The sequence below is a fragment of the Triticum aestivum genome, chromosome 6A (assembly GCF_018294505.1).
Source record: "Triticum aestivum cultivar Chinese Spring chromosome 6A, IWGSC CS RefSeq v2.1, whole genome shotgun sequence".
Taxonomy (NCBI): Eukaryota; Viridiplantae; Streptophyta; class Magnoliopsida; order Poales; family Poaceae; genus Triticum; species Triticum aestivum.
Window position 1 is genome coordinate 616,850,523 of NC_057809.1, and position 26,656 is coordinate 616,877,178.

The following is a 26,656-nucleotide window of genomic DNA, read 5'->3' on the forward strand; positions in this document are numbered from 1 at the left end:
CCGCGCCCGGAACCCGCGCCGGCGACCACCCCGGCCGTCTCCTCCTCCACGCCAAGGCCCCGGCCGCCACCGTCCTCGACTTCCCCGGCGAGCAGCGCCGCCGCCTCGGTTCGTGTGCCATGAACAGTAAACCCTAGATCCGGAGGTTGTTTTTCTTCCAAGTCCCGAAATTCCAGATCCAAGTGCTCCTGTTCGTGGCCTCGTAACTTTGCATCTGTAGCTCCGATTCATGCATATAGCATATCAAAATGTTCGTCTCAGAGAGTACATCATTTCATTCCATTGCATCATTTTCATTTGAGTTCATCTTGATGCCCGAAATGCTGTTAGAAGAGGGCTACTTGATATAATTGTCAGATCTGCTACTCCATTTAGACTTTTGTCATTTTTGCCATGATTACTGTGTGCATGATATGCCCTGATGCTCTACATATGTTTTGTTAAGGGTTTTGTCATCTTTCCAGAGATGCAACCCATGTATTTTTGTGATGTGTGTGGTGACTAGTGCAAGCTTGCAAAGTGAGGCACTTGGTAATTCTGTTTTCAGGGACTTAGCATTTCCACTAAGTCCTTGACCTATTTATCTCATGTTGTCATATGTTCATGTTGTTTCCTAGTGATCCATGCCCCTTTTGAGGATGATCAATAAGGATGTTTTGTTAATCTTGTAGTGCTCTATCCATCCATGTCTTTGTTTGCAATTATGGAGCACCCTTGCTTGAGTCAATCGAGCTCTACTTTTGCTACTTTGTGAATCTAGGCAGATTGTCAACTTGTTTGCATTTTTGCCGATGTTGTTGTAGTTGATCCGTGCATGCTATGTTATTGTTCTTGCCATGTCTAGCTTGAATTTTGTGTGTTCTTGATAGATGTATGCTTAGCTTATCATGACTTGCTCCGTAGTGAGTGCATCGAGCTCGTAAACATGCCTACTTGAGTTATGTTTCAGCATGTGCCAGTTTTCACTAAGTCTGAAAACTGATTATGTTTTTGCTATGTTCACATGCTTGCAAATGTATTTTGTGATCCCTTTTGGCTCAAGGTCACTAAGAGACTTTTGTTAAGCTCTTTGAGTAGCTCCATGCCATGCTTTACTTTGTCAAGTTCAGGTCCTGTAGCATGTAGTTTTGTTGCTCCGAAGAGTGCTACCTGATCTGTAATTCCACACAAGAGTTAATTTCACTAAGTCTGAAATCTGTTTACCATATGCAGTTTTGCCATGCTTGTTTGAACCTGTTAATGGATGAATTGGCCGTAGCTCAGTGCTAGACTTTTGTTAAGCATCTTGAATGCATCCCTGCCATGTATTTTGTTGCCATGTTTGAGTGCTGTAGCATGTTCATCTCATTGCATTTAGATGCCTACTTGCTGTAAATCGCAGACCAGCGTCATATTTGAATCGCTTGCCATTTCCAAACCGTAACTCCGATTCCGGTGTTCTTTATATCGTTTTCAAGCAATTTCATCTCATCTTTCCAGTGGAACACTTGGATTTCCAAGTTGAGGCCAGGTTCATGCATTTCCTGTCACATCTTGCATATGCATCCCGCATCGCATCCCGCATAGCATATCATCATTGCATCATATTGTTTGATCCTTGCACGTGGTTGATTGTGTCCTTGTTGGTTGTTTGTCTTGTTTGGGTAGATCCGGGAGACGAGTTCGCTAACGAGGAGCCCGTTGAGTTTGCTTTCGAGGATCCAGGCAACTCTGACAGCTTTGCAGGCAAGATGATCATACCCTCGAAATCACTACTATCTTTGCTATGCTAGTTTGCTCGTCTTTTGCTATGCCAAGGCTACGATGCCTACCATTTTCTTTCAAGCCTCCCAAATTGCCATGTCAAACCTCTAAGCCACCATGTCCTAGCAAACCGTTGATTAGCTATGTTACCGCTTTGCTCAGCCCCTCTTATAGTGTTGCTAGTTGCAGGTGAAGATTGGAGACCGTTCCTTGTTGGAACATTTATTTACTTGTTGGGATATCGTTATATTGCCATGTTATCTTAATGCATCTACATACTTGGTAAAGGGTGGAAGGCTCGGCCTCTCGCCTAGTGTTTTGTTCCACTCTTGCCGCCCTAGTTTTCGTCATATCGGTGTTTTGTTCCCGGATTTTGCGTTCCTTACGCGGTTGGGTTATAATGGGAACCCCTTGATAGTTCGCCTTGATTAAAGCTTTTCCAGCAATGCCCAACCTTGGTTTTACCATTTTCCACCTAGCCTCTTTTCCCTTGGGTTTCCGGAGCCCGAGGGTCATCTTATTTTAAACCCCCCGGGCCAGTGCTCCTCTGAGTGTTGGTCCAACCGAGCGATGTCCGGGGCTACCAGGGGCAACTCTGGGCTGGCCTACCCGACGTCTGGCTCATCTGAGTGTGCCCTGAGAATGGGATATGTGCAGCTCCTATCGGGATTTATCGGCACATTCGGGCGGTGTTGCTGGATTTGTTTTGACCCGTCGAAGTGTCTTGAAGAACCGAGGTACCGAGTCTGATCGGAACGTCTCAGGAGGAGGTCTATTCCTTCGTTGACCGTGAGAGCTTGTCATGGGCTAAGTTGGGACTCCCCTGCAGGGATTTGAACTTTCAAAAGCCGTGCCCGCGGTTATGGGCAGATGGGAATTTGTTAATGTCCGGTTGTAGATAACTCGAACCTAAATGTAATTAAAATGAATCAACCGTGTGAGTTACCGTGATGGCCTCTTCTGGGCGGAATCCGGGAAGTGGACACGGTGTTGGAGTAATGCTTGCGCAGGTTGTCCTCTAGTTTCTCGCTCGCACCTTGCCTCCTCTTCTCGCTCTCTTTTGCGAATAAGATAGCCACCATATATGCTAGTCGCTGGCTGCAGCTCCACTCATATTTACCTTGCCATACCTATTAAGCTTAAATAGTCTTGATCGCGAGGGTGCGAGATTGCTGACTCCCCTGTGGCTCACAGATTACTATTACACCAGATGCAGGTCCAGATGATTCCGCTCCAGGTGACGTGCTCGAGCTCAAGTGGGAGTTCGACGAGGACTCTCAGCGATACTATGTTTCTTTCCCTGATGATCAGTAGTGGTGCCCAGTTGGGGTGATCAGGACCATGTCGCTTGTTGGGTTATCTTTCATTTTGGCGCCGTAGGCGGGCCATGAGTGTTTGGGTGATGTATGTTATTTATGTACTTGATTGACGTGGCGAGTGTAAGCCAACTATGTTATCCCTTTTATTTATCTATATTACATGGGATGTTTGTGATGATTGCCTGACTTGCGACATATGCCTTCAATGCGATTATGCCTCTAAGTCGTGCCTCGACACATGGGAGATATAGTCGCATCGAGGGTGTTACAAGTTGGTAATCATAGCCTTCCCCGACCTTAGGAGCCCTATTGCTTGATCGTTTTTAGCAGCCGAGTTGTGTCTAGAAAAATGTTTTGAGTCATTTCGGAATTATATATCGAAGAGTTTAGGAATTCTTTTTACTTCCCAGTCTCCTCATCGCTCTGGTAAGGCATCCTGACGTAGAGTTTTGACTCTTCTCTTCTCAAATTTCACTAAAAATTTTTAGGATCACGCGGGTATCTTGGAATCGTTCCGATGGTTTTATGATGAGAACATTGTCTTGGTGCCTCCTGTTAGGGGTTTAGTGGAAGTGTCCCGTGTTGGGGAACGTAGTAATTTCAAAATTTTCCTACGTACACGCAAGATCATGGTGATGCATAGCAACGAGAGAGGAGAGTGTGATCTATGTACCCTTGTAGATCGACAACGGAAGCGTTTGGTTGATGTAGTCGTACGTCTCCACGGCCCGACCGATCAAGCACCGAAACTACGGCACCTCCGAGTTCTAGCACACGTTCAGCTCGATGACGATCCCCGGACTCTGATCCAGCAAAGTGTCGGGGAAGAGTTCCATCAGCACGACGGCGTGGTGAAGATCTTGATGTACTACTGTCGCAGGGCTTCGCCTAAGCACCGCTACAATATTATCGAGGACTATGGTGGCAGGGGGCGCCGCACACGGCTAAGAATATGATCACGTGGATCAACTTGTGTTTCTCTAGGGTGCCCCTGCCTCCGTATATAAAGGCTCAAGGGGGGGGGGCGGGGGCGGCCGGCCTATAGGTGGCGCGCCAGGAGGAGTCCTACTCCCGGATCCCCCCCCCCAATCCTAGTTGGAATAGGATTCGCGGAGGGGGGAAAAGAGAAAGGGGGCCCGGCCCCCTCTCTCCTTGTCCTATTCGGACCAAGGGAGGGGAGGGGCGCGCGGCCCATCTTAGGCTACCTCTTCTCTTTTCCACTAAGGCCCACTAAGGCCCATATAGCTCCCGGGGGGTTCCGGTAACCTCCCAGTACTCCGGTAAAATCCCGATTTCACCCGGAACACTTCTGATATCCAAACATAGGCTTCGAATATATCAATCTTTATGTCTCAACCATTTCGAGACTCCTCGTCATGTCCGTGATCACATTCGGGACTCCGAACAACCTTCGGTACATCAAAACGTATAAACTCATAATATAACTGTCATCGAAACCTTAAGCGTGCGGACCCTACGGGTTCGAGAACAATGTAGACATGACCGAGACATGTCTCTGGTCAATAACCAATAGCGGGACCTGGATGCCCATATTGGCTCCTACATATTCTACGAAGATCTTTATCGGTCAGACCGCATAACAACATACGTTGTTCCCTTTGTCATCGGTATGTTACTTGCCCGAGATTCGATCGTCGGTATCCAATACCTAGTTCAATCTCGTTACCGGCAAGTCTCTTTACTCGTTCCGTAATACATCATCTCGCAACTAACTCATTAGTTGTAATGCTTGCAAGGCTTAAGTGATGTGCATTACCGAGAGGGCCCAGAGATACCTCTCCGACAATCGGAGTGACAAATCCTAATCTCGAAATACGCCAACCCAACATCTACCTTTGGAGACACCTGTAATGCTCCTTTATAATCACCCAGTTACGTTGTGACGTTTGGTAGCACACAAAGTGTTCCTCCGTCACACGGGGGTTACATAATCTCATAGTCATAGGAACATGTATAAGTCATGAAGAAAGCAATAGCAACATACTAAACGATCGGGTGCTAAGCTAATGGAATGGGTCATGTCAATCAGATCATTCAACTAATGATGTGATCCCGTTTAATCAAATGACAACTCTTTGTGCATGGTTAGGAAACATAACCATCTTGGATTAACGAGCTAGTCAAGTAGAGGCATACTAGTGACACTTTGTTTGTCTATGTATTCACACATGTATTATGTTTCCGGTTAATACAATTCTAGCATGAATAATAAACTTTTATCATGATATAAGGAAATAAATAATAACTTTATTATTGCCTCTAGGGCATATTTCCTTCAGTCTCCCACTTGCACTAGAGTCAATAATCTAGATTACACAGTAATGATTCTAACACCCATGGAGCTTTGGTGCTGATCATGTTTTGCTCGTGGAAGAGGCTTAGTCAACGGGTCTGCTACATTCAGCTCCGTATGTATCTTGCAAATCTCTATGTCTCCCACCTGGACTAGATCTCGGATGGAATTGAAGCGTCTCTTGATGTGTTTGGTCCTCTTGTGAAATCTGCATTCCTTTGCCAAGGCAATTGCACCAGTATTGTCACAAAAGATTTTCATTGGACCCGATGCACTAGGTATGACACCTAGATCGGATATGAACTCCTTCATCTAGACTCCTTCGTTTGCTGCATCCGAAGCAGCTATGTACTCCGCTTCACATGTAGATCCCGGCACGACGCTTTGTTTAGAACTGCACCAACTGACAGCTCCACCGTTTAATGTAAACACGTATCCGGTTTGCGATTTAGAATCGTCCGGATCAGTGTCAAAGCTTGCATCAACGTAACTATTTACAATGAGCTCTTTGTCACCTCCATATACGAGAAACATATCCTTAGTCCTTTTCAAGTATTTCAGGATGTTCTTGACCACCGTCCAGAGATCCACTCCTGGATTACTTTGGTACCTCCCTGCTAAACTTATAACAAGGCACACATCAGGTCTGGTACACAGCATTGCATACATGATAGAGCCTATGGCTGAAGCATAGGGAACATCTTTCATTTTCTCTCTATCTTCTGCAGTGGTCGGGCATTGAGTCTGACTCAACTTCACACCTTGTAACATAGGCAAGAACCCTTTCTTTGCTTGATCCATTTTGAACTTCTTCAAAATCTTGTCAAGGTATGTGCTTTGTGAAAGTCCAATTAAGCGTCTTGATCTATCTCTATTGATCTTTATGCCTAATATGTAAGCAGCTTCACCGAGGTCTTTCATTGAAAAACTCTTATTCAAGTATCCTTTTATGCTATCCAGAAATTCTATATCATTTCCAATCAGTAATATGTCATCCACATATAATATCAGAAATGCTATGGAGCTCCCACTCACATTCTTGTAAATACAGGCTTCTCCGAAAGTCTGTATAAAACCAAATGCTTGGATCACACTATCAAAGCGTTTATTCCAACTCCGAGAGGCTTGCACCAGTCCATAAATGGATCGCTGGAGCTTGCACACTTTATTAGCTCCCTTTGGATCGACAAAACCTTCCGGTTGCATCATATACAACTCTTCTTCCAGAAATCCATTCAGGAATGCAGTTTTGACATCCATCTGCCAAATTTCATAATCATAAAATGCGGCAATTGCTAACATGATTCGGACAGACTTAAGCATCGCTACGGGTGAGAAGGTCTCATCGTAGTCAATCCCTTGAACTTGTCGAAAACCTTTTGCGACAAGTCGAGCTTTGTAGACAGTAATATTACCGTCAGCGTCAGTCTTCTTCTTGAAGATCCATTTATTCTCAATTGCTTGCCGATCATCGGGCAAGTCAACCAAAGTCCATACTTTGTTCTCATACATGGATCCCATCTCAGATTTCATGGCTTCAAGCCATTTTGCGGAATCTGGGCTCACCATCGCTTCTTCATAGTTCGTAGGTTCATCATGATCTAGCAGCATGATTTCCAGAACAGGATTACCGTACCACTCTGGCGCGGATCTCACTCTGGTTGATCTACGAGGTTCAGTAGTATCTTGTCCTCAAGTTTCATGATCATTATCATTAGCTTCCTCACTAATTGGTGTAGGTGTCGCAGAAACAGTTTTCTGTGATGTACTACTTTCCAATAAGGGAGCAGTTATAGTTACCTCATCAAGTTCTACTTTCCTCCCACTCACATCTTTCGAGAGAAACTCCTTCTCCAGAAAGTTTCCGAATTTAGCAACAAAAGTCTTGCCTTCGGATCTGTGATAGAAGGTGTATCCAATAGTTTCCTTTGGATATCCTATGAAGACACATTTCTCCAATTTGGGTTCGAGCTTATCAGGTTGAAGCTTTTTCACATAAGCATCGCAGCCCCAAACTTTCAGAAATGACAACTTTGGTTTCTTGCCAAACCATAGTTCATAAGGCGTCGTCTCAACGGATTTTGATGGTGCCCTATTTAACATGAATGCGGCCGTCTCTAAAGCATAACCCCAAAACGATAGCGGTAAATCAGTAAGAGACATCATAGATCGCACCATATCTAGTAAAGTACGATTACGACGTTCGGACACACCATTACGCTGTGGTGTTCCGGGTGGCGTGAGTTGCGAAACTATTCCACATTATTTCAAATGTATACCAAACTCGTAACTCAAATATTCTCCTCCATGATCAGGTCATAGAAACTTTATTTTCTTGTTACGATGATTTTCAACTTTACTCTGAAATTCTTTGAACTTTTCAAATGTTTCAGACTTATGTTTCATTAAGTAGATATACCCATATCTGCTTAAGTCATCTGTGAAGATGAGAAAATAACGATATCCGTCACGAGCCTCAATATTCATTGGACCACATACATCTGCATGTATGATTTCCAACAAATCTGTTGCTCTCTCCATAGTACCGGAGAACGGTGTTTTAGTCATCTTGCCCATGAGGCATGGTTCGCAAGTACCAAGTGATTCATAATCAAGTGGTTCCAAAAGTCCATCAGTATGGAGTTTCTTCATGCGCTTTACACCGATATGACCTAAACGGCAGTGCCACAAATAAGTTGCACCATCATTATCAACTCTGCATCTTTTGGCTTCAACATTATGAATATGTGTGTCACTACTATCGAGATTCAATAAGAATAGACCATTCTTCAAGGGTGCATGACCATAAAAGATATTACTCATATAAATAGAACAACCATTATTCTTTGATTTAAATGAATAACCATCTCGCATCAAACAAGATCCAGATATAATGTTCATGCTTAACGCTGGCACCAAATAACAATTATTTAGGTCTAATATTAATCCCGAAGGTAGATGTAGAGGTAGCGTGCCGACTGCGATCACATCGACTTTGGAATCGTTTCCCACGCGCATCGTCACCTCATCCTTAGCCAATCTTCGCTTAATCCATAGTCCCTGTTTCGAGTTGCAAATATTAGCAACAGAACCAGTATCAAATACCCAGGTGCTACTGTGAGCATTAGTAAGGTACACATCAATAACATGTATATCACATATACCTTTGTTCACCTTGCCATCCTTCTTATCCGCCAAATACTTGGGGCAGTTCCGCTTCCAGTGACCAGTCTGCTTGCAGTAGAAGCACTCAGTTTTAGGCTTAGGTCCAGACTTGGGTTTCTTCTCTTGAGCAGCAACTTGCTTGTTGTTCTTCTTGAAGTTCCCCTTCTTCTTCCCTTTGCCCTTTTTCTTGAAACTAGTGGTCTTGTTGACCATCAACACTTGATGCTCCTTTTTGATTTCTACCTCCGTAGCTTTCAGCATTGCGAAGAGCTCGGGAATAGTTTTATTCATCCCTTGCATATTATAGTTCATCACGAAGCTCTTGTAGCTTGGTGGCAGTGATTGGAGAATTCTGTCAACGACGCAATCATCTGGAAGATTAACTCCCATCTGAATCAAGTGATTATTATACCCAGACATTTTGAGTATATGCTCACTGACAGAACTGTTCTCCTCCATCTTGCAGCTATAGAACTTATTGGAGACTTCATATTTCTCAATCCGGGCATTTGCTTGAAATATTAACTTCAACTCCTGGAACATCTCATATGCTCCATGACGTTCAAAACGTCGTTGAAGTCCCAATTCTAAGTCGTAAAGCATGGCACACTGAACTATCGAGTAGTCATCAGCTTTGCTCTGCCAGACGTTCATAACATCTGGTGTTGCTCCTGCAGCAGGCCTGGCACCCAGCGGTGCTTCCGGGACGTAATTCTTCTGTGCAGCAATGAGGATAATCCTCAAGTTACAGACCCAGTCCGTGTAATTGCTACCATCATCTTTCAACTTTGCTTTCTCAAGGAACGCATTAAAATTCAATGGAACAACAGCACGGGCCATCTATCTACAATCAAACATACATAAGCAAGATACTATCAGGTACTAAGTTCATGATAAATTTAAGTTCAATTAATCAAATTACTTAAAGAACTCCCACTTAGATAGACATCCCTCTAATCCTCTAAGTGATCACGTGATCCAAATCAACTAAACCATGTCCGATCATCACGTGAGATGGAGTAGTTTCATTGGTGAACATCACTATGTTGATCATATCTACTATATGATTCATGCTCGACCTTTCGGTCTCCGTGTTCCGAGGCCATATCTGCATATGCTTGGCTCGTCAAGTATAACCAGAGTATTCCGCGTGTGCAACTGTTTTGCACCCGTTGTATTTGAACATAGAGCCTATCACACCCGATCATCACGTGGTGTATCACCACGAAGAACTTTCGCAATGGTGCATACTCAGGGAGAACACTTCTTGATAATTTTAGTGAGAGATCATCTTATAATGCTACCGTCAATCAAAGCAAGATAAGATGCATAAAAGATAAACATCACATGCAATCAATATAAGTGATATGATATGGCCATCATCATCTTGTGCCAGTGATCTCCATCTCCGAAGCACCATCATGATCACCATCGTCACCAGCGCGACACCTTGATCTCCATTGTAGCATCGTTGTCGTCTCGCCAATCTTATGCTTCCACGACTATCGCTACCGCTTAGTGATAAAGTAAAGCATTACAGCGCGATTGCATTGCATACAATAAAGCGACAACCATATGGCTCCTGCCAGTTGCCGATAACTCAGTTACAAAACATGATCATCTCATACAATAAAATTCAGCATCATGTCTTGAACATATCACATCACAACATGCCCTGCAAAAACAAGTTAGACGTCTTCTACTTTGTTGTTGCAAGTTTTACGTGGCTGCTACGGGCTTAAGCAAGAACCAATCTTACCTACGCATCAAAACCACAACGATAGTTTGTCAAGTTGGTGTTGTTTTAACCTTCGCAAGGACCGGGCGTAGCCACACTCAGTTCAACTAAAGTTGGAGAAACTTTCACCCGCAAGCCACCTATGTGCAAAGCACGTCGGGAGAACCGGTCTCGCGTAAGGGTACGCGTAATGTCAGTCTGGGCCGCTTCGTCCAACAATACCGCCGAACCAAAGTATGACATGCTGGTAAGCAGTATGACTTATATCGCCCACAACTCACTTGTGTTCTACTCGTGCATATAACATCAACACATAAAACCTAGGCTCGGATGCCACTGTTGGGGAACGTAGTAATTTCAAAATTTTCCTACGTACACGCAAGATCATGGTGATGCATAGCAACGAGAGAGGAGAGTGTGATCTACGTACCCTTGTAGATTGACAACGGAAGCGTTTGGTTGATGTAGTCGTATGTCTCCACGGCCCGACCGATCAAGCACCGAAACTACGGCACCTCCGAGTTCTAGCACACGTTCAACTCGATGATGATCCCCGGACTCCGATCCAGCAAAGTGTCGGGGAAGAGTTCCGTCAGCACGACGGCGTGGTGACGATCTTGATGTACTACTGTCACAGGGCTTCGCCTAAGCACCGCTACAATATTATCGAGGACTATGGTGGCAGGGGGCGCTGCACACGGCTAAGAATATGATCACGTGGATCAACTTGTGTTTCTCTGGGGTGCCCCCTGCCTCCGTATATAAAGGCTCAAGGGGGGGGGCTAGAGGTGGCGCGCCAGGAGGAGTCCTACTCCCTCCGGGAGTAGGATCCCCCCCCCCCAATCCTAGTTGGAATAGGATTCGCGGAGGGGGGAAAAGAGAAAGGGGGGCCGGCCCCCTCTCCTTGTCCTATTCGGACCAAGGGAGGGGAGGGGCACGCGGCCCATCTTAGGCTGCCTCTTCTCTTTTCCACTAAGGCCCACTAAGGCCCATATAGCTCCCGCGGGGTTCCGGTAACCTCCCGGTACTCCGGTAAAATCCCGATTTCACCCGGAACACTTTCGATATCCAAACATAGGCTTCCAATATATCAATCTTTATGTCTCGACCATTTCGAGACTCCTCGTCATGTCCGTGATCACTCCGGGACTCCGAACAACCTTCGGTACATCAAAACGTATAAACTCATAATATAACTGTCATCGAAACCTTAAGCGTGCGGACCCTACGAGTTCGAGAACAATGTAGTCATGACCGAGACATGTCTCCGGTCAATAACCAATAGCGGGACCTGGATGCCTATATTGGCTCCTACATATTCTACGAAGATCTTTATCGGTCAGACCGCATAACAACATACGTTGTTCCCTTTATCATCGGTATGTTACTTGCCCGAGATTCGATCGTCGGTATCCAATACCTAGTTCAATCTCGTTACCGGCAAGTCTCTTTACTCGTTCCGTAATACATCATCTCGCAACTAAGTCATTAGTTGCATTGCTTGCAAGGCTTACGTGATGTGCATTACCGAGAGGGCCCAGAGATACCTCTCCGACAATCGGAGTGACAAATCCTAATCTCGAAATACGTCAACCCAACATGTACCTTTGGAGACACCTGTAGAGCACCTTTATAATCACCCAGTTACGTTGTGATGTTTGGTAGCACACAAAGTGTTCCTCCGTCACACGGGAGTTACATAATCTCATAGTCATAGGAACATGTATAAGTCATGAAGAAAGCAATAGCAACATACTAAACGATCGGGTGCTAAGCTAATGGAATGGGTCATGTCAATCAGATCATTCAACTAATGATGTGATCCCGTTTAATCAAATGACAACTCTTTGTCCATGGTTAGGAAACATAACCATCTTTGATTAACGAGCTAGTCAAGTAGAGGCATACTAGTGACACTTTGTTTGTCTATGTATTCACACATGTATTATGTTTCCGGTTAATACAATTCTAGCATGAATAATAAACTTTTATCATGATATAAGGAAATAAATAATAACTTTATTATTGCCTCTAGGGCATATTTCCTTCATCCCGGGGAGTTGAGCTCTGAGGTGTTGTCATCATAATTTTATCGTTGCAGTTCTGGAATACCTGAGTTTAGTACGCCGACATCGAAAATCTCTTTTATGCAGTTCGTTGGTGAGATAACCTCGACGCCACACAGTACTGGGGCGGGAGTTCGGGAGTATCGCCGTAACTTGTATAACGGATGTTTTTTTGGAAGGTTGAGGTAGATGGTTTCCGAAGTTTTTCTCGGTTATGTGTTGAAGGATGGATACAGCTGGATGTAGGATTTGCTAGTTTGGGTGAGATATTATGCTTCCCGTGTATCCCCAACACCTGATTGCATAACCGGAAAGGTTCGGGAGTTTCATAGGTGGGAATTCTTGTAGCTCTAGTTCTTCTTCCACGGATATTGGTTTGAGATTGGGATTTCTTACCGATTATTCGTTCTTGATCCGTACCTTGTTGATTTATTTCTCTACCTTAATTCTACGTGGCTTCTCAATTTATGGATATGTGACCATTTCAAGAGGAATGCATTCGTTCATTTTGTTCGGATGTGAAGACTATATGTTGCAATTTTCATTCCGTTGGATTCAGCTTCATTTTATCTGTCTATGTGCTAACGGTGGTCGACCTCTTCAGGATGGCTCCCGCTAAGAGCACCAATCAGAATCAGAATCAAGATCCGCCACCACCTCCACCTCCTCCAGAGGCATGGCAAGCGGTGATGGCCGCAACTAATGCAAACACATAGTTGATCATGCAAATTCTCCAAGAGCGCAATCAAGGCAACCAAGGGAATCAAGGCAACAATCAGAATCACTTTGCTACACTCAACCAGTTCCTTGCTAACGGGCCAAAGACTTTCAGCAATTGTGTTGAGGCAACCGATGCTGACGATTGGCTCGTGGATCTGTGTAAGCATTTCGAGTGCAGTAACGTCAGGCCTGAGGATTTCATCAAGTTCACTTCCTTTCAACTCAAAGATCAAGCTGCAGAGTGGTTCCAGCAGTACAAGGATTCCAGAGTTGGACGTGTGATTACTTGGGATGAATTTCGTCAAGATTTCCGAGCTCACCATATCCCTCAGAGCGTGGTTCAAAGTAAGCGTGAGGAATTCCGCAACTTGAAGCAAGGCTCTTTGTCTATCTATGACTACAACAAGTTGTTCCAGAAGCTCGCCCGCTTTGCCAAGCAGGACGTACTTGATGAGAAGAGCATGATATACTAGTTCAGGGGTGGTCTCAGAGAAGAAATCCAGCTCGCTCTTGTTCTCTTTGAGCCCTTGAGGTACGATGAGTTCTACAACATGGCACTGAAGCAAGAGGCCGCTCAGTTGAGGTGTGATGCTTCCAAGAAGCGAGTCAGAGACACTACGCCTTCTTCCTCTACTCAAGTGGCCAAGCAGCAGAAGTATTGGCTTCCTCCTCCTCCGTTCCGTCAGCCGTATCAGCAGAAGAGCAAAGGTGGCAGTGGTTCTTCCCACCCACCCAACCCTGGCTTTCAGAACAAGACTTCGTCTCAAGCTCCAAGATCGAGTGCTCCGTACCACCGTCCGCTTTCAGAGGTCACGTGCAACAAGTGCCAACAGAAGGGTCACTATGCCAACAAGTGTCTCAACCAGAGGCGTCTCCCTCCTCCTCCTGTCAGATCGGCAAGTACAGCTATGGTCAAGCATAACACGAAGTCCGCCAAGGTCAATTTGATGAATGCAGCTCAGGCAGAGGACTCGTCAGATGTCATCATGGGTAACCTTCTTGTTAATGATATTCCTACAAAAGTTCTTTTTGACACAGGTGCATCGCATTGTTTCATCTCGAGACCATTTGTTTCTAAGCATGAGTTGCCTTTACAAGATTTACCTAGACAGTTATCTGTGGTTTCTCCGGGTAAATTCATGAATGCAAGCGCTATCACCCCGGATGTTACTATCATGTTGGGCGATTACAAGTTTCTCTCTTCTCCGGTGGTTCTTGGTAACTCGGATATTGATCTTATTCTCGGGATGGATTGGCTTTCTAAGCACAAGGCTCATCTTGACTGTGCAGCCAGGCAGATTCAATTGACTCATTCGTCTGAGGATGTAATTGTCTTTGCTGCTCGGGATGATACAATCCGTCTGTTTTCTCTCAATGAGAAGGGTAAACTGGATGCTATCTCGCAGATTCCAGTCGTTTGCGAATATCAAGACGTCTTTCCAGAAGAGCTTCCAGGAATGCCTCCGCACCGGCCAGTTGAATTCGTTATTGATCTTGAGCCCGGTACGGAACCTGTGTGCAAGCTTCCTTACAAGCTCGGAACTGAAGAGTTGAAGGAGCTGAAGAAACAACTCGATATTCAAGAGAGAATGGGTCTCATCCGGCCTAGTTCTTCTCCGTGGGGTTGTGGTGTTCTTTTGTGAAGAAGAAGGATGGAACGGACCGACTTTGTGTTGATTACCGTCCATTGAACAAGAAGACCATCAAGAACAAATACCCACTTCCCAACATCAACGAGCTGTTCGAACAACTCAAAGGTGCCCAAGTATTCTCCAAGCTTGATCTCCGTATGGGTTATCATTAGATTCGAATCCGTGAGCAAGATATTCCCAAGACGGCTTTCGGGACAAGCTACGGTTCATATGAATACACTGTCATGTCTTTTGGCCTCGTCAACGCTCCTCCGACGTTCTCTCACATGATGAACTTCATCTTCAACGCCTACACCAATGACTTCGTGTTGGTCTATCTCGACGACATTCTGGTTTTCTCGAAGAACAAGGAAGATCATGCCAAGCACTTGCGTTTGGTACTCGATAAGCTCAGAGAACATCAGTTCTACGCCAAGTTCTCCAAGTGTGAATTTTGGCTCGATGAGGTTCTTTATCTTGGTCATATCATCTCTGCCAAGGGCATTGCCATGAATCCTGAGAAGGTGTCTGCAATTGTGAATTGGGAACCTCCTCAGAACGTGAAGCAACTCCGTAGCTTCCTCGGTCTCGCAAGCTACTGCCGAAGATTCGTTGAAAACTTTTCTAAGATCGTGAAGCCTCTCTCAAATCTTCTCCAGAAGCACGTTAAGTATGTTTGGTCTCTGGAGTGTGACATTGCTTTCAACACTTTGAAAGAGAAATTGATCACTACTCCAGTTCTGACTCCGCCTGATGAATCCAAACCGTACGAGGTCTTTTGTGATGCCTCTCTCCAAGGTCTTGGCGCAGTGTTGATGCAAGAGAAGAAAGTTGTTGCTTATACCTCTCGCCAGTTGAAGCCTAATGAGAATAACTACCCCACTCATGATCTCGAGTTGGCGGCAGTTGTGCATGCTCTTTTGACTTGGAGACATCTTCTATTGGGAAGAAAAGTGGACATTTTCACTGATCACAAGAGTCTCAAGTACATCTTCACTCAGCGTAATCTCAACCTCAGGCAAACTCGATGGGTCGAAATGATTCAAGAGTATAATCCGAGTATCGAGTATACTCCAGGCAAGGCCAATGTGATTGCTGACGCATTGAGCGGGAAGGCTTATTGCAACAGTCTGATTCTTAAGCCTTATCAACCCGAGCTTTGTGAAGCTTTCCGCAAACTTAATCTGCAAGTTGTTCCTCAAGGTTTCCTCGCCAACCTTCAAGTCTCTCTTACCTTGGAAGACCAGATTCGCCAAGCCCAGCTTCTTGATGCTATGGTGAAAAAGGTGAAGATTGGGATTGCCAAGAGTCAACTCAAGTACAAGTGCTACTGCCTTGATGACAAGGATACCCTCTTCTTCGAGGATCGTATTGTTGTGCCCAAAGGTGACCTCCGTAAAGTGATCATGAACGAGGCTCACAATTCTCTCCTCTCCATCCACCCTGGGAGCACGAAGATGTATTAGGACCTCAAGCAGGCTTATTGGTGGACTCGAATGAAGCGCGAGATTGCTCAATTCGTGAATGAGTGTGATGTCTGCAGAAGAGTGAATGCAGAACACCAAAGGCCAGCTGGTCTCCTCCAACCTCTTGCCATTCCAGAATGGAAGTTTGACCACATTGAAATGTACTTCATGACTGGGTTTCCTAAGTCCAAGCGTGGTAATGATGCTATATTCGTTGTCATCGACAAACTCACCAAATTGGCTCACTTTCTGCCTATCAAAGAGTCAATCACTGCAGCTCAATTGGCGGAACTCTATACCCCTCAAATTGTCTCTCTGCATGGTATTCCACAAGTGATCTCTTCAGACCGTGGCAGCATCTTTACCTCCAAGTTTTGGGATTCTTTTCAGAAGGCCATGGGCACCAACATCCGCTTCAGCACAGCTTTCCATCCTCAAACTAGCGGTCAAGTCGAGCGTGTCAACCAGATTCTTGAAGATATGCTCAGGGCTTGTGTGATCTCCTTCGGCATGAAGTGGGAGGATTGTCTTCCTTATGCTGAATTCTCCTACAACAACAGTTTTCAAGCAAGTTCGGGCAAGGCCTCATTTGAAATTCTGTATGGCAGGAAGTGTCGTACCCCTCTCAACTGGTCTGAAACCGGTGAACGTCAGCTTTTGGGTAATGACTTAATCACAGAGGCAGAGGAAATGTGCAAAGTCATTCGAGATAACCTCAAAGCAGCCCAATCCTACCAGAAGAGCTACTACGATAGTAAGCACCGTGATTTGGCTTTCGAGATCGGAGATCATGTTTACCTCCGCGTCTCTCCTATGAAAGGTACTCGTCGCTTCAGTATCAAAGGGAAGCTTGCCCCCAGATACGTGGGACCTTTCAAGATTGTCAGCAAGAGAGGCGACCTCGCCTATCAACTCGAGCTTCCTTCAAACTTTGCAAATATTCATGATGTGTTCCATGTCTCTCAGCTACGAAAGTGCTTCAAGACTCCTGACCGCACCGTCAACTTCGAGGACATTGAGCTCCAAGAAGATCTCTCCTATCGTGAGCACCCAGTTGCTATTCTTGAAGAGACTGAACGCAAGACTCGCAACAAGTCAATCAAATTCCTCAAAGTCAAGTGGTCACACCATTCCGACCATGAAGCTACCTGGGAACGCGAGGATCACCTCCGTTCTGAATAACCGGCGTTCTTTCAGTCCTAGATCTCGGGACGAGATCCTTTCGTAGTGGTGGAGTGTTGTAACACCCCAGATGTAACTTTCCCAATTTGTACTCCAACTCTTGCCGTTTCCGGCATTAAGTTATTTTATTTTCTCGGGTTCGGGTTTTTGTCTCCGTGTGTTGTTATCGTTGTCATGCATCTCATATCATGTCATCATGTGCATTGCATTTGCATACGTGTTCGTCTCATGCATTCGAGCATTTTCCCCGTTGTCTGTTTTGCATTCCGGCGCTTCGTTCTCCTCTGATGGTCATTTTCTAGCTTTCTTTCGTGTGTGGGGTTTAAACATTTCCGGATTGGACCGAGACTTGCCAAGCGGCCTTGGTTTACTACCGGTAGACCACCTGTCAAGTTTCGTATCATTTGGACTTCGTTTGATGCTCCAACGGTTAACCGAGGGACCGAAAAGGCCTCGTGTGTGTTGCAGCCCAACACCCTTCCAATTTTGCCCAAACCCACCTAAACCCTCTCCATCGTCTAGAGCGTTCGATCACGATCGCGTGGCCGAAAACCGCACCTCAATTGGACTCTCCTAGCTCCCTCTATGCCTATAAATAGGTCCTCCTCGAAAATCTCGGACCCCCCTCCCCGAAACCCTAAAAATCCGTCTCCGCCGCCGCCGAACGTGTCCGAACGGAGCCGGACAACGTCCGGATCCCACCGCCGCCAACCGCCGCGTGCCACGTGGCACCTCCGCCGCCAGCCGCTGCCGCGGCCCGGGAGCCCAGCGCCGGCCCCCGAGGGCCCGCTCCCTCGCCCCGCCTCCTCGCGCCCGAGGCGCTGCCCAGCCAGAGCGCGCCGCGCGCCGCCGCCGCCTCAACCTCCTCCATGCCGCCTCGCCTCCACCTCACCGGCCGAGCTCGCCGCGCTGCCCCAGGCGAGCTCGCCCAACGCCGCCACCGGCCGCGCCGCCCCGCCGCGCCCAGAACCCGCGCCGGCGACCACCCCGGCCGTCTCCTCCTCCACGCCAAGGCCCCGGCCGCCACCGTCCTCGTCTTCCCCGGCGAGCAGCGACGCCGCCTCGGTTCACGTACCGTGAACAGTAAACCCTAGATCCGGAGGTTGTTTTTCTTCTAAGTCCCGAAATTCCAGATCCAAGTGCTCCTGTTCGTGGCCTCATAACTTTACATCCGTAGCTCCGATTCATGCATATAGCATATCAAAATGTTCGTCTCAGAGAGTACATCATTTCATTCCATTGCGTCATTTTCATTTGAGTTCATATTGATGCCCGAAATGCTGTTGGAAGAGGGCTACTTGAGATAATTGTCAGATCTACTACTCCATTTAGACTTTTGTCATTTTTGCCATGATTATTGTGTGCATGATATGCCCTGATGCTCTACATATGTTTTGTTAAGGGTTTTGTCATCTTTCCAGAGATGCAACCCATGTATTTTTGTGATATGTGTGGTGACTAGTGCAAGCTTGCAAAGTGAGACACTTGGTAATTCTGTTTTCAGGGACTTGGCATTTCCACTAAGTCCTTGACCTGTTTATCTCATGTTGTTATATGTTCATGTTGTTTCCTAGTGATCCGTGCCTCTTTTGAGGATGATCAGTAAGGATGTTTTGTTAATCTTGTAGTGCTCTATCCATCCATGTCTTTGTTTGAAATTATGGAGCACCCTAGCTTGAGTCAATCGAGCTCTATTTTTGCTACTTTGTGAATCTGGGCAGATTGTCAACTTGTTTGCATTTTTGCCGATGTTGTTGTAGTTGATCCGTGCATGCTATGTTATTGTTCTTGCCATATATAGCTTGCATTTTGTGTGTTCTTGATAGATGTATGCTTAGCTTATCATGACTTGCTCCGTAGTGAGTGCATCGAGCTCGTAAACATGCCTACTTTAGTTATGTTTCAGCATGTGCCAGTTTTCACTAAGTCTGAAAACTGATTATGTTTTTGCTATGTTCACATGCTTGCAAATGTATTTTGTGATCCCTTTTGGCTCAAGGTCACTAAGAGACTTTTGTTAAGCTCTTTGAGTAGCTCCATGTCATGCTTTACTTTGTCAAGTTCAGGTCCTGTAGCATGTAGTTTTGTTGCTCCGAAGAGTGCTACCTGATCTGTAATTCCAGACAAGTGTTAATTTCACTAAGTCTGAAATCTGTTTACCATATGCAGTTTTGCCATGCTTGTTTGAACCTGTTAATGGATGAATTGGCCGTAGCTCAGTGCTAGACTTTTGTTAAGCATCTTGAATGCATCCCTTCCATGTATTTTGTTGCCATGTTTGAGTGTTGTAGCATGTTCATCTCATTGCATTTAGATGCCTACTTGCTGTAAATCGCAGATCGGCGTCATATTTGAATCGCTTGCCATTTCCAAACCGTAACTCCGATTCCGGCGTTCTTTATATCATTTTCAAGCGATTTCATCTCATCTTTCCAGTGGCACACTTGGATTTCCAAGTTGAGGCTAGGTTCATGCATTTCCTGTCACATCTTGCATATGCATCCCGCATCGCATCCCGCATAGCATATCATCGTTGCATCATATTGTTTGATCCTTGCACGTGGTTGATTGTGTCCTTGTTGCTTGTTTGTCTTGTTTGGGTAGAGCCTGGAGATGAGTTCGCTAATGAGGAGCCCGTTGAGTTTTCTTTCGAGGATCCAGGCAACTCTGACAGCTTTGCAGGCAAGATGATCATACCCTCGAAATCACTACTATCTTTGCCATGCTAGTTTGCTCGCTCTTTTGCTATGCCAATGCTACGATGCCTACCATTTTCTTTCAAGCCTCCCAAATTGCCATGTCAAACCTCTAACCCACCATGTCCTAGCAAACCGTTGATTGGCCATGTTACCGCTTTGCTCAGCCCCTCTTATAGCGTTGCTAGTTGCAGGTGAAGATTGGAGACCGTTCCTTGTTGGAACATTTATTTACTTGTTGGGATATCATTATATTGCCATGTCATCTTAATGCATCTATATACTTGGTAAAGGGTGGAAGGCTCGGCCTCTCGCCTAGTGTTTTGTTCCACTCTTGTCGCCCTAGTTTCCGTCATATCGGTGTTTTGTTCCCGGATTTTGCGTTCCTTACGTGGTTGGGTTATAATGGGAACCCCTTGATAGTTCGCCTTGATTAAAGCTTTTCCAGCAATGCCCAACCTTGGTTTTACCATTTGCCACCTAGCCTCTTTTCCCTTGGGTTTCCGGAGCCCGAGGGTCATCTTATTTTAAACCCCCCCAGGCCAGTGCTCCTCTGAGTGTTGGTCCAACCGAGCGATGTCCGGGGCTACCAGGGGCAACTCTGGGCTGGCCTACCCGACGTCTGGCTCATCTGAGTGTGCCCTGAGAACGAGATATGTGCAGCTCCTATCGGGATTTGTCGGCACATTCGGGCGGTGTTGCTGGATTTGTTTTGACCTGTCGAAGTGTCTTGAAGAACCGAGGTACCGAGTCTGATCGGAACATCTCGGGAGGAGGTCTATTCCTTCGTTGACCGTGAGAGCTTGTCATGGGCTAAGTTGGGACTCCCCTGCAGGGATTTGAACTTTCGAAAGCCGTGCCCACGGTTATGGGCAGATGGGAATTTGTTAATGTCCGGTTGTAGATAACTCGAACCTAAATGTAATTAAAATGAATCAACCGTGTGAGTTACCGTGATGGCCTCTTCTCGGCGGAATCCGGGAAGTGGACACGGTGTTGGAGTAATGCTTGCGCAGGTTGTCCTCTAGTTTCTCGCTCGCGCCTTGCCTCCTCCTCTCGCTCTCTTTTGCGAATAAGATAGCCACCATATATGCTAGTCGCTGGCTGCAGCTCCACTTATATTTACCTTGCCATACCTATTAAGCTTAAATAGTCTTGATCGTGAGGGTGCGAGATTGCTGAGTCCCCTGTGGCTCACAGATTACTATTACACCAGATGCAGGTCCAGATGATTCCGCTCCAGGTGACGCGCTCGAACTCAAGTGGGAGTTCGACGAGGACTCTCAGCGATACTATGTTTCTTTCCCTGATGATCAGTAGTGGTGCCCAGTTGGGGTGATCGGGACCATGTCGCTTGTTGGGTTATCTTTCATTTTGGCGCCATAGGCGGGCCATGAGTGTTTGGGTGATGTATGTTATTTATGTACTTGATTGACATGGCGAGTGTAAGCCAACTATGTTATCCCTTTTATTTATCTATATTACATGGGATGTTTGTGATGATTGCCTGACTTGCGACATATGCCTTCAATGCGATTATGCCTCTAAGTCGTGCCTCGACACGTGGGAGATATAGTCGCATCGAGGGTGTTACAGTTACAATCTATGATCTTCAACGTCTTGAGAGAAGGGTGGACGCACAACCGCGCTGGAAGATCTACGAGTCCACAACCCTTAAAATGGAGCTCTTGTAGGGACCTAAGGAGCAGAAGAGCTCTCTCTTGCTCATCTGTTAGTCTCATTTCATCTGACAAAGTAAGTGTTAGGCTTCAGAGGCATGTGAGGCCGTTGCAGATGATGTGTTATGGGGAGACAGGTCATGGACCTCGAGACTTTCCAGTGCGTGGAATAACTCATAGTTGTGGCTTGAAATTCCCTCAATTGGCCCATAACTCTCTGATGAGGTAAGGGAACCCAAGGCAGGGGAACCGAGTATTTCCAAATGCATAAGGTTCAGGAGGGACCGCAAGCCCTCTAGTGAGATGAGCGCACTGCAGTAATGAATTTCCAAACATTCCAGCGTCATGCACCAATGCAATTGTAGAGATTCCATGCTTGAGTTCACAAATAATACCAAAGACCAGAGGGATCCAAGCGATCGTATGCCCTCTATAGCGACGAGAAACGACAATTTTCATTTGCCAGTTCTTCTAACGCCGTACTAGAATCCATCTGTAGGTACTCCAAACTTCCTTCAATCACTTCTAATTTTCTGTGCGTGAGATTCCCACAAAACAGGGCCACAATGTTTTTTTGGGGATAATCAATCCAAACAAGTTGATCAAGTGATTACGGGAGGAGACATCTTCCCTTCTCTTGGGCATCTTCATCAAGGGAGATAAATCCAACCAAGTCTTCCCTAGTCCCGTCAAATATTAGATGAGGGCATTTACCAATGGTTATCTTTCTGAGATTCAACAGGATGTGCACAACTCCGTCTACATCTGAGCTTGGCCATGCACCATCTACATATCAAGATGACGAAGCCTCGGAAGCTGAGATAAAGTTTGATTGAACCTTTCCTTCCTCTTCTATCTTTAGTTGTTTCAACTGCGGGCAGTCATATAAAGTTAATTCATTCAGGGCGTGTGAATGTCACAAATAAGAGATAGCCACTTCCTATTATTGAACAATCTCTAATACAAAGATTTTCAAGAGCAGCCGCTTTTGCAGTTATCATGTCTTCATGGGTCTGCTCTTGCACAACATGTGATGAGAAAAGTTCTTGCAGTACTCTATTTTCAAACTCTTTAAAGAGATGAGCTGATTGAAACCTATGAATGAAATAGATATCATGCTTTTGCACAACAATATCTCCAAGTATTTTATATCCTTAATATTATTGAATGCTAACATTTTGTCATCAAGTGCCATCATCTCAATCGGAAGTCCATATCCATAAAGCTTTAATGTTTCCATGGAAGATCCCCCCATTGACACAATTGCTGAAACACTAGTCTTATTAGTTTAGAATATGTGGCTAAAGGCGGAGGGGGTTCTGTACTTGCAAAGGAGGACAACCGACCATAATGAGTTGGCTAGGGCTGGGAAACCATGACTTATGTTCAATTTCGTAGTTACAACCTTTCTAAAATAGATCAAACACCTCAAGTGCAGAGAAACTCCAAATCTCCAACACACTTAAACTAGACTTCATCTCCCCCACAGAAGTACATGAACATCTCCATAAATCTGGCATTCCATCTAAACCAGTTCTTCCAATGACGGAACCATGATTTCTCTTACTCTCTGCATGTTGCTCAACTTCAATCTTTTAAGAGACTGAAGCATTTCCACAGATGGAACTATTCTCCATTCTTCGCAATCCTCTAGATGAACCGTATGCAATGACTTAAAGAAACCAACATCCAGAACTTGAAGATAGAAAAACCTAATCAGGACATATGGCAAAGCCAGTAGGACCATCCTGAATTTTTAGATACCGAAGATGTGTACGATTTGCCAAGATACACATAAAGGAATTGAAACCAGGAGATACTGAAGACATTTGCAGTAGACATAGATTATGTTCTTTTTGAAAGACATATTGGAATGGTTTGAAGAAAAAGGAGTCATATTCCCCCATTAACACGAATGTCCTCAACTTTCTCACTAATGTGACTATATTTTGCAAAAAGAATTCAAATTTCTCACTACGAGGTATATTCCTAGTCTGATCATCCCTCCGATATACAGAATTAGTTACTATAGGCAAATGGTGTATAGTTGTCAAAGTTGTATTGCATTGCAAACCACCCAAAGTAGCACTCTGTTCATTTCATTGCATTGCAAACACCCAGTATGAAAGTTTGTGATGAATGGAATCAATATGTTGGCATCGTATCTACAACGACGATCCAAACTTTAGGCTCAAAGTGAGTTAAAACATATAATATTTGTACTAAACTTTCCTACTTACTTTGATTTATTATAGAAAATTATAAAGTTAACTATTATATTGTATATAGCCACAATTAATAATAACATATTTTGATATGAATTTCTAACATTTACCATTGAAATATACACCACACATGCATCATACTAAATGTAAATTGAATCATGTAGCCACAAAGTTTTATTTCCAAATAATTTCTCTTAAAATTTAAGTTGATCCCCTTAAACCCTAAAAATAGAAATGAATGAAATCTCATGTTGTCATCGATTATTATATGAAATTAGCGTCAAATTATAGTGTATGTATGTGCGTTATGGTGCATATTTTAATATTCTTAAATATCTCGAGATAGATATATAAAGCATACAATTTTACAAATATCCCAAGAGTGGTTTCTGGTCTAATAGCCACACACGAATAGAATATAGTATATAATGTTTTTATGAGGAGATCTAATAGCTGGCATGATGCTTTAGCTGTGATCAAATGTGGTTTACATGTTCATGTTGGTTCAATACTATGTTGGGCAAGTTGTGTCTGAATTGAGTTTGATATTGAAATGAGATCAATTTTAATAACAAAGCATATACAAAATTGTAAGTGCATTTAGTCCCTAATGATATTTTGGTGTTGATGATAATGTGGTTAGTGAGACCAATGTTGGTTATTAAGTTTATCTCAGGACATTGGTCTCTCGATGAGTTTATATGGAGTTGGTTGACCCCCACTTCAAAAAGAAAATGGGTGATGATTCTTCCGAAGACTCGAAGGTTTTTTTGGGGAGTCATAGGATAACCGTACTATTAAGAGGAGTTGAGGTGATTGCATAATAATGGGGATCATGCAAACCATATATACCCTAATAATATAACTGCATGAACATTTTCTAAAAGTTATGTGAACATTATTTTACACTGCATAAACATTTTTAAAATTCACGATGACCATTTAAAAAATAGCTAATAAAATATATTTAGTGTATTTCAAAATATAAACAAAAATACAAAAGAACCAAAAAGGAAAATCAGAGAAAGCAACTAACAATCAATTTTTTTTGAGACAAACTAACAATCAAATGAAGCAACGCGGTACTGGCCCAGCCCAATAGCTCGTCACTTGAGGAGAGGGATGCTCGCATTGGTAAATCCTATTTCTTTTTCTTTTTTGAGGGATCAAAATCCTATTTTTTGCCCGCACACATCGAATGGATATGGCGATGCCCACATGCGAGGAAAATTGGGTAGGCCCACTTTGGCATTTGCTAACCTGCTGGAGATTCTTTTTGGTTTTCCGTTGTTGTTTTTTTCCTACTATTTCATTAGTTGCATTGCTGCAATGTTTTTTTTTCTTTCTATTGTGGCCTGTGTTTCATTTTTTCATGCTGTTTCGTTTGTGGTGTCATTCTAGGGTCTTTTTTTCAGTTTTTTGCTGTGCATTTTGTTTCCCTTTTGCTAGTTTTTGGTTTTTCCTTCCAGTCCTTTTTTTGCTGTTTCTTTTTTAATAAACAATGCCCATTTTCAAAACATGAAGAAAATTATTTTAATACATGAAAATATTCATATTTTTATAAAACACGATGAAATATTTTATCACATGGAGAACTTTTTAAACATAAATACATTTAATATTTTCAAGTACATGGTGAACATTTTAATATACGAGGAATTTTTTTAATATATGGTGAACATTTTTAAAACATGCCTTGAACATTTTCAAATACATTAACCATTTCTAGTATGTGTTAAATATTTTTCAAAATACACATTCATTTTGGAGTATTTATGGAATGTAGGAAACAGCAAACAATCAAAGAAAAACGAATAAACCAAAAATAACCACTACCTAGTGTTGCCTGGCAAATTATAGTGTAGAAGCTGAATCTAGGAAGTTTTGGAGAAGCTGGGTAGTTTCAGAACACACCCTTAGGTTGGCACGTTATTGGTCAGCCCTTTGCACCTCACTTCAACCGTAGCATGTCGATTTGATGCCAATAGGTGTCGACCAGGAGCTCTTGCTCGCTGCGAGCGAGACAAAGCCCCTCCTGAAAAAAAGACTATTTGACAGTTGACCGCAGATGTTTTTTGAGCCAATATCGCGAAGCTTTATGAATTTGCCACAATGTTTAATTTATTAACCGTAGATAGTGCTCTCACATCCCCCTACGTTAGCTCTATATGGGCAGCCCATGTAGGTTTTTCCCCATCGGTTTTGGACGGCTTTTCTTCTGGTTATCTATGACGGGTTTTATTCCATTTTATTTACCTTTTTCCTAATTCTTGACTATTTTCTCCAATTCATGAACATTTTTTAAATTTATCAACTTTTTTGAAATTAATTCATGTTTTTCAAATTGGCAAACTTTGAGAGAATTCTGGATCATTTTTTATTTTCGATTTTTCAAAATTAGTGAACATTTTGTGATTCATTTAATTTTTTCAAACGCATGAAGTTTTCATAAATTTGCAAAAGTTGTTTTTCTAGAAACTCAATGGTCAACCAACACGCAAGCCTAGGGGCCATTGCCTGCACCTTGTCTGGTTGCTGCCCTGAGAGAAATGTGCCTGACCCAGAGCCGGACAACTGCCTGCGCCTTGTTTGGTTGGCGCCTCGGCACAATTCGACCAGCCTGCCACGAGCATTTCCGGCACGTAATTAGTGGGAGCCAGGCCACCAAAATTGAGGCCTGACTCAGGCAGAGCAATCAGTGCGTGCCGCGTC

The 26,656-nt window shown here is 44.2% G+C and overlaps 1 pseudogene; it reads right to left on the reverse strand.

The window, feature by feature from the left end:
- Positions 1 to 23,818, reverse strand: part of LOC123129846 (uncharacterized) — a 29,085-nt pseudogene extending 5,267 nt beyond the window's left edge.
- Positions 23,819 to 26,656: the final 2,838 nt, after the last annotated feature.